This window comes from Adiantum capillus-veneris, chromosome 29, assembly GCF_014529385.1.
Source record: "Adiantum capillus-veneris isolate H3 chromosome 29, ASM1452938v2, whole genome shotgun sequence".
Classification (NCBI taxonomy): domain Eukaryota; kingdom Viridiplantae; phylum Streptophyta; class Polypodiopsida; order Polypodiales; family Pteridaceae; genus Adiantum; species Adiantum capillus-veneris.
The window spans coordinates 105,414,886-105,430,466 of record NC_140959.1 but is presented as its reverse complement, the minus strand read 5'-3'; positions in this window follow the sequence as shown (position 1 = coordinate 105,430,466).

The following is a 15,581-nucleotide window of genomic DNA, read 5'->3' as shown; positions in this document are numbered from 1 at the left end:
AGAATAGAAATGGCCAATGATAAAATCCAGTGTGTTCAGCAAGTTAAAGCACCCAGAAATGCATCGGAGTTAAGCTCTTTCCATGGTTATATTAACTTCTAGAGAAGGTTTGTGCATAAGTTTGCCTCTCAAGCAATACCATTAAATGAGCTCACAAAGAAGACCAGTAAGTTCAATTGGACTGTTGAGTGTGAGGAAAGCTTTTAGAACCTGAAAAAGGCTATTATCAGTAAACCAGTCCTCAAGCAATCAAACTAGGATAATATTTTCCATGTACATGTGGACGCTTCGGGATTGGCAATGTGGGCGCTATTGGCTCTGCCAGATGGAAGGATTGATTATCCTGTTTATTTTGCCAGTCACAGATTCAGTCAAGCTCAACAAGGTTATAGGACCACTGAACTAGAAGCCCTAGGAATGGTTTTCAGCGCTACAAAGTTCAGGCATTACCTGCTAGGAAAACTATTTCATTTCTATGTGGATCATCAGGCTCTTCTATTCTTGATTAATTAAGTCATTCTTAAAGGCCGGCTAATATGGTGGATGATGTTCCTCATGGAGTTTGAATTCTGAATTTTTCATAAGCCTAGCAAGAATCATTGTGAGGCTGATTTTTTGTCCAGAAGTACCGAGGGTTATTCAGAAGTATCCTTGAGGGAGGAACCAGTGGATGTTGACTTATTTCAGTTGGAAGCAGGAGAATCAATTGACCCTGAATGGTATGATGTTTATCAATTTCTTTCTCAAGGTGCTTTCCTAGATGACTGGAAGCAGAACTAGAAGAAGGCTTTGGTCATCAAGAGTTTGAAGTTTACCATTATCGGAGGTTTACTCTATCGATTAGGTGTTGATGGTATTCTTCGGTGTTGTGTGCCTATGGAAGGGAGAATGCAAGTCATCTCAGAGGCACATAATGGTGAATCTGGTGGACATTTTTCCAATGAAGTTACCTACAAGAAGATTCTGCAAGCTCGGTTATGGTGGCAAACATTAATAGCTGATGTTAGAAGTTTTTGCAAACCTTGTGACATATGCCAAAGAATGGATAGACCTACAGCTATAGATATGACTTCTTTGATGCCAGTACAACCACTGGGTGTTTTCATGAAATGGGGCTTAGACTTTATGGGACCTTTTAAGAAGGTTACCCCCAGGAAGAACTAGTACATAGTGATGGCTACTTGTTATGTCACTAAGTGGGTTGAAGCTAAGGCTCTTCCTAACAACACAGCCAAGTCAACTGCAAGGTTTCTATTTGAGAATATCGTCTGTCGCTATGGATGTCGTGTAGAGATTGTGTCGGACCAAGGGACACATTTTATTAATGACTCCATGGAGATTCTACTGGATATGCTTTCATTCAAGCATCGGAAATCTACTCCTTATTATCCCAGATGCAATGGACAGGCTGAAAGTAGTGACAAGACAATCAAGACTATTCTCATTAAGGTTGTGTAGAAGAAGCCAAACCAATAGGATTTGAAACTCTAAACTTCTTTATGGGTGTATAGGACAACTTACAAGGTCACTATTGGGTTAACACCATTCAGAATGGTGTATGGCACTGAAGTTGTGGTTCCTATGAGTTATTATCCCAAGTCTGAGAATGGCTGTGAAGTATGGCTTAGACTTCAACCACAATCTGGAAAAGCACCTTGATGAGCTTATGCAATTAGATGAACTCAGGCAACGGGCTATGCTGGAACAAGAGATTGTTCATCAATGAAGGAAGCACTAGCATGATCACAGAATTAAGGTCCAGGAATTTTAGAAAGGGGATTTGGTGCTCCTCTATCAGTCTAGATTGGGTCCTAAGAAGCCAAACTTGAAGATTGCCTGGGCAGGACCATTTGAGGTAGACTGGGTTTTCTCCAATGGCACAATAAGGTTGAAAGATTTATCTGGATTACTGCTTCCAGGAGTATATAATGGTGCAAAGATCAATCTCTACTATTTCGAAGCTAGAGAGCATGATGTGGAACAAGGTACTAGGGACCTGGGAACTGAAGATCAAGAGATACCAGAATAAAAAATTGTTAGGCTTTTTCATGTGCAGCCAGTTCGAGTTTCAGAACGAGTGCCAGTAGGACCAAGCCAGACTGGTACCACAACGAATACCAGTGTGATCAAGCCACACTGAGGCCTAGCCTAGTATTAGTGGGAGCACAATTTTCAATTTTTAAGTCAAATGGCACTCCAATAGTAATCATTACAAGGATGGGTAGAAGTCTTGTCCAATGCATGTCTGCCACAACAGCAGCGACGCAGAAAAGGTTAGGAACGGCGAGTGGTGGAGCTTTTATGGCACCAACGCGTATAAGAGTAAGGAGAGCCGGTATTTTTCCTCACAAATCTTATGCACGACGATTCCCTCCTGTTGTCCATTTGCCATCGCCAAGCTCTGAGGTATCTTCGCTACAGCCGCAGACTTTGTCTTGTGAAGAGACAGTCGACTGTCCTCTAGCTTTGCCAGCAACACCTGGGTACGGCTTTGAAGCATCAAGTAAGTCTTCCTCTTCCTCACCTATTTCATCATCTTCACAATGTATGGGTAGGAAGAAGCGTTCAGACAAGATGCAGGAATATCTCAATGAAACCCAAGCTATTGTCACTACTGCAAAGGAAAGCCTTCCCATCATCCCTTACAGCAAGATTCAATGTTATGTGTTCACTGACCAAGCTATGGCTTTGCTGGAACTGTGGGATTTCCGGTTTTTTTTGCAAGCCACAAGAATTTCTTTTGACGCAGCCATCGTCAAGCAGGTTCTTGACTCTTTTGATGCTGAAGATGGCAGTGCTATGGTGTATGGAAAAAAGATGTCTGCCACACCAGACGACATAGCTTTTGCATTTTGTATGCCAAATGAGCACAAGCCGCCCGTGGAAACTCCACAGTAGATCACCATAGTCTTGAAGGAGGATGAGGCTGCCAAGCAAAAAAGAAAATGTAGTGGTCAAGGGATTCCAATGGCCGAACTGGAAGCGTCTACTGCTTATAGGTTTGTAGCTGAAGCTGTCAGTCTTAAGAATAATCCAACATACATGTCATAAATTTTTTTTGCTATGCTTCTAGCAAAGACATTGGATTCAAAGGTTTCTATCAACCTTTGTCAGATCTTGTCACACAATGTGCTTCAACAAACTGCCAAGTTGAAATCCCAGAGTGTGTTTAAAGCTTAGTATGTTTGTCAATTTTTATATTGGGCAACTGCTCCAGAAGCTCATGACCAGGTAAGAATGGCTTGGCGTGAAAAGCCAGTTCCAGTGTCCAAAAATACTAATTTGTCTTTGGATGAAGAAGCCATGGACAGTCAGACTACTCCGACAGGTTTGAAAAGGAAGGCTATCCCAGATGAATCTGGCAGCTCGAAGAAATTGAAGACGACACTGACGAAGAGCAGTGCTTTTCTGAGGCAGATAGAGAGTCAAGTCAAGACAGTGACTACTGAAAAGACTCTAGTCAGCCAGGCTGACAAACAACCTGCTCAGACCACTGAAGTCAACCAACCAGTAGGACAGATTATAGTCACTACTCATACTGGCAAAGAACAGGCAAAAGCAACTACCTCTGAAAAGGCAACAGAACAGGTGGATAAGGACAAAGGTCAACTAGATAAGGGCAAAGGTCCACCATCTCCAACCTTACTGGGTGGTGTATCCATCCCAAACAATGAAGAAGCTTTGCATCTGATGAAGAGGGATAGGTTGCAGCAGCTGCAGACCCATCCACTTAAAGGGCGTCTCTTCCTACAAAAGTCTGATTACGCTACCTTACCCTATATGGATCCTGTTATAGTGTATGAGCCCACTGATTCTGACCCAGCAACAATCAATGATGGATGTTCATTCCTCATCCAGTCCCCATGGAACACTATTGGTAACTGTATGGGACAAATGTTGGACGCTGTAGGGGTAAAAGAAGAACTGAATAAGGTTAAAGCTAAATTGAAGGGAGCTGAAGACCAGATTGAGAAGCTGAAGGAAGCACGAGACGACCAAAATCTACACCACAAGCTACTTGAAGCTCATTTAGAGAGTTCTATTAAGCTACTGGAAAGTAAGTTAGCCAGGGTGGAGTCTGATATGCAGATTATGAAGGAAGAAAGGGATGAAGCACAGAGAGCTGCACATCCGACTAAAACGATGCTGAAAATGAAGATAGTTGACTTCAACTCCTTGCTGCTTTGTCATACATCTCTGAAGACTTATCTCACTGATAGATATATTTATAATAACTTGGTTGAAATTGTAAATCCAACAGGCAATGCTGTCTTTGATCTGGAAAATTTGAAGTCTCTTATGGAGACCATGCAAAGTGACCTTCAGGACAAAGTTGCTAAAAATAATAATGCCATGGCAAATAAAGCAATTCTGGATTATATTGAACAACAGAATTCCCTTGAAGAAGCAGAAGAAGATAAGGAAGAAGAAGAAGATAAGAAAGAAGAAGCTGATAAGGAGGAGGATGACAAGACAAAGGGCATACTCACAATGATGATGATGATACCTCTCCGTCGTCTCCACCTCTAGGACCTGGTATTGGTGGCACAGGGCCAACTGAAGGAGGTCCACAGCCAGACCAGCCAGACCATAATGAAGGATAGAAGTCAGGAAATCAGTAGCCAGAAGAACAACGACCCAGTCACACTTGGAATCATTCCGCAAACCAGTCACAACACAGTAGGGAGGATAAAGGGAAAATCAAAGTTAGGACTGAAGGACCACCAACTGATGAGCAGAATTCATTAAAGCTTATAACCCTTAATTGGAGATTTAGACATCATCAGGCTCCCATAACCAGGCAATATCTGGTGGATGATGGTCTCCTATCTGATCTGGAACGTTTTCAGCGACTGTATATCGGAGCTAGGGAAATGGTGGAGAACTGGAGATCATTTCCTTTTCATGATCAAGAGGCTTTCCATTTACCTGTGCATCCCAGCACAATCCAGCTGGCTAGAAAGGGTACCTGGACGGATAATCATTGTTGAAGAGAGAGTGACCAACCCACATTTGCAATGACAGTCTACTGCACATTGTCTCTCTCTAGCTCTCGAATTAGAACTTCTGCTGGGAAACAAGCCAACCTACAAATGTATGAAGGATGTCAAAAATCAGTTGAAAGAGGTTTTGGTGCAGATGAAAATTGCTAGAGGAGTCCTGGATCAAAGGGTGCGGGCCATTCTTGAAGATCAGATGGCCACCACTAAAGGACCTCATACTAGAGTGTCAGTCGGAGAACAGGCAACTGCTCTCCGGAAACTGTTTCAGCTGGTGAGAGTAACCAAAAAAATGATGCAGCAAGAGAACCAGGCTGTTCTCAACTTCTTAGAATTTGTCCCTGATTTGCCAGTTCTCTTGTATGCCTTACTAGCAAGAGAGACAAAAGTGCCAAGATTTTTTCCAGCAGCTTATCCTCAACATCTAGAACCAGTCGATCGCCTTACATATTTCAAGATTATTGATGAGCTCTAGGATTGGTATGAGCGATCGACTATGGAATGGAAAACTTGGCAAACACTGTTCAACTCAATGAGCTCTAGGATTGGTATGAGCGATCGACTCTGGAATGGAAAACTTGGCAAACACTATTCAATGATGCTCTCCAACTAAATGATATTCAGGAGCTGAAATAGAAGATGCAGAGGATCAGGCTATGTATGGGTCAGTGGAAGATTCAGATCAGAGGCCTCACAAAGATCACCAATCAATTGCTGCAACTTACTTTTGAGTCCTCTAAACTGCTTAAAAAGGATATTGCAGCTAAGTCAGGCCTAGCACCATAGTATAGAGAGATGGCTGAGATTCTTTTTGAAGCTCACGTCAAAGCCAATCAGCCTCTCCCAGAAGGATGGATCCATACAGCTTTGCATTGTCACAAGCTAGGTAGAACTAGGATCACCAAAGGCAGACGCACGCTCTTGATCTTGACACCAAAACCTAGCATTCTCTTACGCCTTATGAAGTGGAGATGACCACTGAAAGGCGAGATTAGCTTGAGGGGGACGCCATTTACAAACTCATTCAGAAGGAGAATGTTGGCACTGGGACTTCTCAGACACCATCAGGCCCAAGGGTAAACGGAAGCTGGTTCAGTGGAAGGATACTAGATAGTTCCATCTCAGAATTGAGTCGGAGGCGTTTCGTTTTCAGCTGGAAGGTTGATATCATTCTGTGTAGATGACGAGAGCTCTACACTAACCTTTCCAACTGGCTCTCTATCATTGGTCAAGTCCAGTCTCCAAAATCAGAATCAGACGGTGGATTTTTTCTCTTCAAATCAGAATTAGACAGGGGAATTTTTTTTGGAAATTTTAGAATCTTGCCAAAATTCAAGAAAGGAGTGAAGGATGTATACGGCTGAGACAGTTTCACTAGGTGGGAACCGGCTCCTGCGAGACGGGGAGTGAATCAATTAGTAATTACTATGATAATTACCATGGTAAACCAAAGGGATATAAATAAGGCTCATTACATTGTAATCGGGTTAGCGTTTTGGTGGCATTCGTTGACAATTGTACTCTGGTTGTCAATCATTGGCAATTGTTGTCGGCTGTACTCTGTTCATCCTTTTATTCATAAGCCTTATCATCTCCATTGTAATACTTTATCTGTAATTCCAATTACAGCAGTATATTCCAGTTACACCTACTCTGTACTCAGTACTCTGAATCTGAAAATGAATCTGAATATCATTCTCAATACTTAGTGTAGTTCTTATTCCAGTAGATGTATTCCAGTTCAGTTTCTGTTCCTTTGTCCAGTCTACTATCTGAACTAATACATCACCAGTAGGCTGAAAGCTTCTAGCACTGGAATTAGCTATCTCAAGAGATCAGCTCCAATTTTACACACCAAATAAAAACTCTCTCTTCACAGCTCAGATTTTTAAACACCATGGATTACCAACATCCATCGTCTCAGATAGAGATCCTAGAATGACCACTAATTTTTGGAAAGGTCTCTTTGAAAATTTAGGAACAAGATTGAATTTTTCTTCACCCTATCACCCACAAACAAATGGCTAAAGTGAGATGTCTAATCTTATGATACTAGATCTACTAGAAACTTATGTTATAGAAGTAGATCAACTCTCATAATGGAAAAAGTACTTACCTCTTGTAGAGTATGCCTACAATAATATTGTACATACTTCTACGGGAAAAGAACCTTTTGAGATCATTGAGGGAAGACCAAAAAGTCCCTTGATACTCAAAGTATATGGGAAAATCTTCACCGCCGATGAGTATAACCGTGACCTACAAGAATCTTTGCAAAATATTAAGGAGGCTATATCCATATCTCAACAAAGGAAAAACGTTGTTGCTGCTAACAAGCATAGAAGGGCCTTAGCATTCAAAGAAAATGATTGGGTCTTACTAAAGTTTCCTAAGGCTCGATTAAGAAAAATGATGAGCAAAAATCCTACACGCCATCAAATGTATTATGCTAAGCTAGCAAAAAGATATTATGGTTCTTTCAATGAGATGGCTTACCAATTCAAGTTGCCCAACCATTAGCTCATACACAATGCCTTTCATGTGAGCCTACTTAAGCCCTACAAAGGAAAGCCACGAATTGAACCAATTATCGAAGACCCTTCCGAAGCTGAAGACCCAGAAGATGTGCTGTTGAGATGTCGAGCTCTACATCTTGAGCTGGCATCCACTACGGATCTTGGCCGCTTACGGCATTTACTCACTGGCGTGATAGGTGATCGACATGGAGGATCTCTGCCAGTGATTCTACAGCTGGACTACACTTATAGTGCCAGCCTAGTACGCTTCTAGCAAGTTCACACTTAGTGACCGCATGTACATATGTGCTACTTTTCAGCTTTAGCACTTAGTCATTTTGTACTCTCTTCTCTAAGAAGAAGAAGAAGATTTTTATCTTTGTGTGCTTTGTGATTCTCTTGTGTAGCTCTCTTGCATCCTCTTTCTTTACATGGTATCAGAGCCTGGTGCAGGCAAGAGAGGCTAAGAGAGCAAGAGCATCACAATCCCTTCGTTCGCAATCCACGACCAGATGCAAAATTTTGGGGGTTTTTCGTACAAGTTTCTAAACAAGTCTCCAAAGTGCAGTACACAGAGATTTACTGTACAAGTACAGTGATTGTATGTATGCTTGATTGTGGATACTCGTTGAGTGTAGAAAGAATTATAGGTTCCACGATAGCAGGTTCAGCAGATTTGCAGGTTTTTGCAGATTGCAGCTATTTTGTCTTAGTGCTTCAAGATGTTTGACGATTTCAGTCAGATTGTTACTGAGAAGCTTGAGAAAAATAACTACCCTGCATGTAAGTTTAGAATAACAAATTTCCTAAAAGGAAAAGTTTATTTGGACTATGTAGAAGGAGACAATGAAAAAGAACCAGATATTCCCAAGGCAAATGCTACAGCAGAACAAAGAAAAGCTTTGAGGGACTGGCAACAAGGCCAGAGCAAAGTGATGTATTGGATTTCTATGAGCATCACAGATGGCATGATGGGCTATCTACATGATGCTGAAACCCCCGCCATTGCATGGAAAAACTTAGGCAGAGTGTTCGAGGTGAACACCAAGGCCAGGAAGCTTCAACTAAAGTCGGAGCTAAATCAGGTTAAGAGGAACAACCTCTCCATCAATGGTTATGCCTTGAAGATCAAGAGTATCATTGAGGCTCTTGGATCTATTAAAGTCTCAGTGGAAGACGATGACATTGTCCGTGCATGCTTGGATGGTCTAGGAGATGAGTATGTACATTTCAGGTCTTCCATGAATACAAGAGACAAAATCCTCGTGTTCCAAGATTTGATTTCTATGCTTATTCTTGAGGAGAAGAACCTTGGTCTTGACACATCTTCTTCTCGTGGCAGAAATAGATATGAACAGGCCTTCTATTCTAACTCCAATAGAGGTAGAGGTAGAGGTCGTGGTCGAGTCCCAAGTGGTTGCAGGGGCCAATTTCAAGAAGGTCAATCAAATCAAAACAATACAGGTGGTAGGGGAAACCAGTCTCAAGGCAGGGGGAGTCAAAGAAGTTGTGGTGCAGGATCAAGCAGTCAGCAACATACTGCAGACAACAAAGAATGTTGGACTTGTGGTGAAAGAGGTTACATGTCACGTGACTGTCCAAAGGGAAAAGCAAGTGGAAAGAGAGAACATGGCAACTATGCATCTACTAGCAGAGATGCATATTTGTTATGCAGCATGTAATGAATACAATGACTGCAAAGAATTCCACCCAAGATGATGTTTGGTATGTGGATTCACGTGCCTCTAATCACATGACGTCTCATGGAGAGTGGTTTAGAGATATGCGCAAACCAGATGTGTCAGGCTATGTGCAGACAGGAGATGACACATCTCACCCCATTGCTCATGTAGGGGACATACCTCTAAATACGAAGAGTGGGAAATCAAAGTACTTAGCAGATGTACTTCATGTCCCAAACAGTACAAAGAATCTTGTTTCTGTTGGACAAATGGTTGAGCAGGGTTTGCAGGTTTGCTTCAATCCAAATGGCTGTTATGTAGAAGATTTCCAGAATGGTTGTAAGCTGATCACAGAGGGAAAATGTGTGGGCAAAATGTTTACGCTGAATGTAGACATGCCTGAGGTAAAAGCTGCATTATTTTCATAGGGCACAGGTGTTGTGACTGATGTTGACATTTGGCACAAACACATTGGCCATGTCAATGAGCAGAGATTGCGCAGCATGCAATCAAAACAGATTGTAAAAGGTTTGCCCAAATTTAAGGTGGATGGTATGCATAAAGTGTGTGCAGCATGCCAGTTTGGAAAACAGTCAAAGGGCTCATTTCCACATGAGCGCAATGTATGTAAAAAGCCACTTGAGGTGGTGCACACAGATGTTTGGGGTCCAACCCATACTGCAAGTATACATGGTTGTAGGAATTATGTCTCTTTCATTGATGACCTTACAAGGAAAGTATGGGTCTACTTCATGCGTAACAAAAGTGAAGTGTTTGGTCACTTTCAGGACTTCAAAGTCATTATTGAGACAGAGACAGATATGCAAATCAAGACATTGAGGTCAGATAGAGGGGGAGAGTACTTCTCCAATGATTTTTTAGATTTTTTGTGAATGCATGGTATACGCAGGCAGTTTACATGCAGATATACTCCACAGCAGAATAGGGTCGCAGAAAGGAAAAACAGACACATTGCAGAGGTTGCACGTGCATTGATGAAGGATAAGAACATGCCTCATCATTTCTGGGCTGAAGCTGTAAATACAGCTGTGTACATTATGAACAGGCCACCTACAGCTGCAGTGCATGATGTAACACCTGAGGAAAAGTTTACAGGTACAAAGCCTGATTTGGCACACTTGAAAGTGTTTGGGTGCATAGCTTACGTGCATGTACCAGATGAGTTGTGTAGGAAATTGGATCTTAAAGTAGAGAAATGTATTCTTGTGGGATATTCCCTTGAACAAAAGGGATACAGGTGCTACAATCCTACTACACAAGAATTACGAGTGAGCAGAGATGTAGTCTTTGATGAGATAAGCAGCTGGTACAGTAATGCACATTGCACTAATGGGGCTGATGTAAAAGAGGATGTGGTTGTACAAAATGTGAGGCCACAGTCACAGGTTTTGAGTGGACCACAAGAGTCCTCTTCTCGTAGCTTTGTTGAGAAGCCATGGAATGGTAGACTACGTACGCAGGTTACTCCACCAGTAGGTACAGAGAATGTATCACGAAAAGTAAAGGAAAAGGTCGATGAACCTCCCTTTATGGTTAATGCATCATCAAGGTTTTCACATGTAGACATGGATTCAGATGGTTCTGAACAAAGTCTTGATGAGGAATTTGGAATTCCGGCTGTCAGGACACCTGTGTAAGGAAAGTACAAGAAATTGCTAGAGGGCAAAGGAATGACCCAAGACTGTGCAGATCTAACAGAGTCAAAAATCCAGTTCAAAAATTGACTTATGATGGGTATCTAGCGCATCAGCAAGCCTACATGGCTAAGGTGATACAGGACGTGGAGCACACATGTTTTGAGGATGCAGTTGGAAATTTGCATTGGGATGATGCAATGAATGAAGAGATGGATGCATTGGAAGCAAACGACACATGGGAGTTGGTGCCATTTCCAAGTGGTAAAAAAGCTATTGGCTGTAAATGGGTATATAAAACCAAGAATAAGGCTGATGGTAACATTGAGCGTCACAAGGCAAGGCTGGTCGCAAAGGGTTATGCACAGATGTATAGACTATGAGGAGACCTTTGCTCCAGTGGCAAAGATGACGAGCGTGAGAGATGTCATAGAAGTGGTTGCATCTAGAGGATGGATTATGCATCAAATGGATGTAAAGAATTCCTTCTTGAATGGTGAGTTGCAAGAGGAAGTGTATATGGATCAGCCACCTGGCTATGTTGATCCAGGTTACCCAGATTATAGATGCAGGCTTCTCAAAGCTTTGTATGGTTTGAAGCAGGGCTCTAGAGCATGGTATGATAGGATTGCCACGTATCTTGTCAGTATTGGTTTTAGGAGAGCTCGTGCTGATCATTCACTCTATGTACGTGAGAGTGATATGGGGATTGTGGTCATTACCATATATGTAGATGACCTTATTATTGTGGGTGACAATGCTATGGAATTTGACCATGTGAAGGGTCTTCTCAAACAGGAGTTTGAAATGAAAGATTTGGGCGAGTTTTGCTACTTTCTTGGCATTGAGGCGATCAGGACTCCAGAGGGTGTATGGCTGTCACGGAGATAGTATGATTTGGACATGTTGTCAAAGGGTCTTCTCAAACAGGAGTTTGAAATGAAAGATTTGGGCGAGTTGTGCTACTTTCTTGGCATTGAGGCGATCAGGACTCCAGAGGGTGTATGGCTGTCACGGAGATAGTATGATTTGGACATGTTGTCAAAGTATGGTATGGATGATTGTAAGCCAATTTCTATTCCCTTGGATGTGAATGCAAAACTGAGTGCAGAGAAGGGTGATGTTGTTGAGGATGTCAAGATGTATAGGAAGATTGTGGGTAGTCTAATCTACTTAACTATCACGAGGCAAGACTTGAGCTACACAGTAGGCTTGGAGAGTCAGTTCATGCAGCTTCCAAGGAAGCCACATTTGGATGGAGTACGACGCACACTTCAGTATGTGCAAGGGACTCTTGACTACACATTGTTCTATGCAGCAGATGTGCCATTAGCATTGTATGGGTATACAGATGCAGATTGGGCAGGTAGCATTGTTGATAGGAGATCTATGAGTGGCTTCATGTTCTCTTTTGGGAGTGCTGCTATTACTTGGAGAAGCAAAAAGTAGCCTACGGTTGCTTTATCGGGCACAAAGGGCGAGTACAGAGGTGCAGCAGTTGCGGCGTGCGAGGTAGCTTGGCTACGCACATTACTTGAGGACTTGGGAGTGCAGGTGGATCAACAGATTGTCATCCATTGTGAAAACCTCAGCAGCATGAAGCTGGCTAGGAACCCAGTGTTCCATGCCAGGACCAAGCACATAGAGGTCCATTACCACTACGTTCGAGAGTGAGTGTTGGCGGGTGACATCGACTTGGTCTACGTCAGCCCAGAGGAGCCGATAGCGGATATCTTTACCAAGGCCCTCGGAGCTGAGAAGCTTCGATGTTTCCAGACTATGCTTGGACTTTACGACATGCAGAGCTTGAGGGGGAGTGTTGAGATGTTGAGCTCTACATCTTGAGTTGGCATCCACTACAGGTCTTGGCTGCTTACGGCATTTACTCACTGGCGTGTTAGGTGACCGACACGGAGGATCTCTGCCAGTGATTCTACAGTTGGACTACACTTATAGTGCCAGCCTAGTACGCTTCTAGCGAGTTCACACTTAGTGATCGCATGTACATATGTGCTACTTTTCAGCTTTAGCACTTAGTCATTTTGTACTCTCTTTTCTAAGAAGAAGAAGAAACTTTCCATCTCTGTGTGCTTTGTGCTTGTCTTGTGTAGCTCTCTTGCATCCTCATTGTTTACAGGTGCTACAACCCGAAGCTATCCTTGGGCATGAAGACAAGGTACTACGACATGGTAAGATTATCCGACGGTATCTTATTAAGTTCAAAAATCATCCTTTTGAAGATGCTAGATGGATGCAAGGAATACAGCTTAAGGATAGTATGAACCTTGTCAATGCTTACAATGCTACATTAGCGTAAGCAAATGTACTGATTTCTTTTCAGTGACCCATGCTTTTAATCTTATAAGACTAGTTCTCTGTTTAATTGTGCACAAATTTAAATAGTATGCATGCTTAGAATCATGTTTGTGATGATGACGTCTCTCAAACACCAAGTAGAGTTTGTCACTCTACTTTGGGAGAATGAAATGGATTAAAGAGAAGACATGCTTGCGACTGCTATGTCTTCCAAGAACCAAATGGATTAGTCATCCATCTTGGAAAGATGTGGTAGGTTAAAAATGGATCCTCTACTCGCTAAGTACGATTGACTAATCACAAAGGCTTTATCTCCTCTACCTCATAGTCAAGGATGACTATGATTTCAAGAGAGAGGTAGTGTCATAAGATCTAATATCTAACCAACCCAAATGATTTTCTCATATTAAACTGATCATTTAATGTGGGAGAATAAATGGGAACAAGGGTTAAGATATAAACATGTGCTTATAGATCTATCTTTACAAGGGGCCAGTGGTAAAGGGGCCCAAATGAGAGATGGTCTATCAAAGAGCAAAGCTAACCAATGGAGCATAAGACCTTAGGGTTAGTTTCATTGAAGACCTCCAATAGTTAGTGTAAAAGTCCTTTGCATTTAGGTAAGGTAGGACTGAGCTTTAGATGGTAACCCGGCCCAAGCTTAAGGTGCTTGAGGTGCTTGATGAGTGAGATTCTTGAGATGTTTGAGGCGCTTGATGATTGATATGCTTGAAGTGATTGAGAACCCAGCCCAAGCTTGAGGGGCTTAAGGGCCAAGCTTGTGGTGGGATTTGGGCCTAAGATTGAGGGGCTTGAGATGTCAAAAAGTCAATATTCAATCCCTACAAGGAGGGGGGGAGTCCTACAAGAGGGGGAATGAGAGAGAACACCCACACACTCACACAAGGCATCCTTGGTACAAAGAAAGCAAAAGGGACACTTGTCAAGCTCCTCCTCATGTTGCCCTCATGGTGTGCCTCAAGCATATTGGATGGCCACCCAAGGGGTCCAATGATAATTAGGATATTTAAATAATTGTCCTTGCATTTATCAAGTCCTCTCTCTCAAAGGAAAAAGGGGGACACTTGTCCCAAGGCTACCCTTGTTGCTTGTAGTGCCTCCTGCCTATGATTGGCTAGGCCTGGAGGGGTCCAATGAGCTTCAAGCATGAGCTACAAGGGGGGGTTGACCAAAGGATACTAGGGGGTTTCTTGAGGGGTATACTTTCTCACACACACTCACATACACTCTCATTGTGTGAAGTACAAAGTGCAAGAGATCCCTCTCCTTCTCCAAGCAAGGAGAGGTTGAGAACCTACACCAACACTCTTGGCTATGGAGTGCAAATCCATCCAAGAGCCATGCTTCAATGCTTAAGCTTGCCATATTATCCATCTTCATTACTATGCTATTATGTATGATAGCAAGAAGAGTGATGTAAAGTGAGGAACTAACTCTTTCTCCTATGAAATTTTTCTTCTTCCTCTTCCCTACCCTCATTCCCTACTAGCTCTCTTGACCTTTAAAGGTGCTTGAGGTCTTGGGAATGAACACGACGGAAGTTTTTCTCGTCGCAAGCTACATGTGGCTTGTGTCGATACGGAAGGTCACGAACCCGTGTGCATAAGTAAACAAAAAGCTATTTTAGAAAAAAACCTTTTCTTGTGTGATCCAATGATATTGCAGATAAATAGAATTTTATTGCTAATTTACACTTGTAAAAAAAAATTACATAAAAATATGATTTTTTGCTTAAATTTCCACGGAAATAATTAGGTTGAGATATCTTGATTTTTAATTTATTTACAATAATTTAGATAAAAAATAGAAAATGACATGGCTATTGAGGTGCCCATGCATGAATGACATGGTCATCCATGTGGCAAACTGATGTGAATGATTGATGACACGGAATGCATGGGTGGAAAGATGAGGTGGAGATGGGATCCCCTCATTTGCCATGTCGTATGATGACATGTCAAAATGGTGACATGTAATGATGAGGTGGCAAAAAAGGTCGCGATGAGTTGGCAAGGTGGCGATGTGGCCAAATAAGCTCTACATCATTAGATATCTAGTGTAAAAAAACTAGGTTTTCGTAAATAAAAATTATAACAAAGAAAAATGAATATTAATTATACAAAGATCCAAAAAATTATCAATAAATCAAGTTAAATTGCTTAACAAGTGAAAATTTCATATGCCCATCAAGGTCATAATGTTGTGACAAGGTGTGACAAGCTGAACCAGATTAGTCCTTGCACAATAAAATTACCATTTAGATGTGAAAAAATGAAGATCAGAGCTTTCCATTGTGTTTGTAACTATGTGCTTTGTGTGGCTACCAAATCTTGCCTCTTCAAAGTAAGTGCAAGCATATCAAATGTACGTAGGAATGTCAAAAAAGCGGTT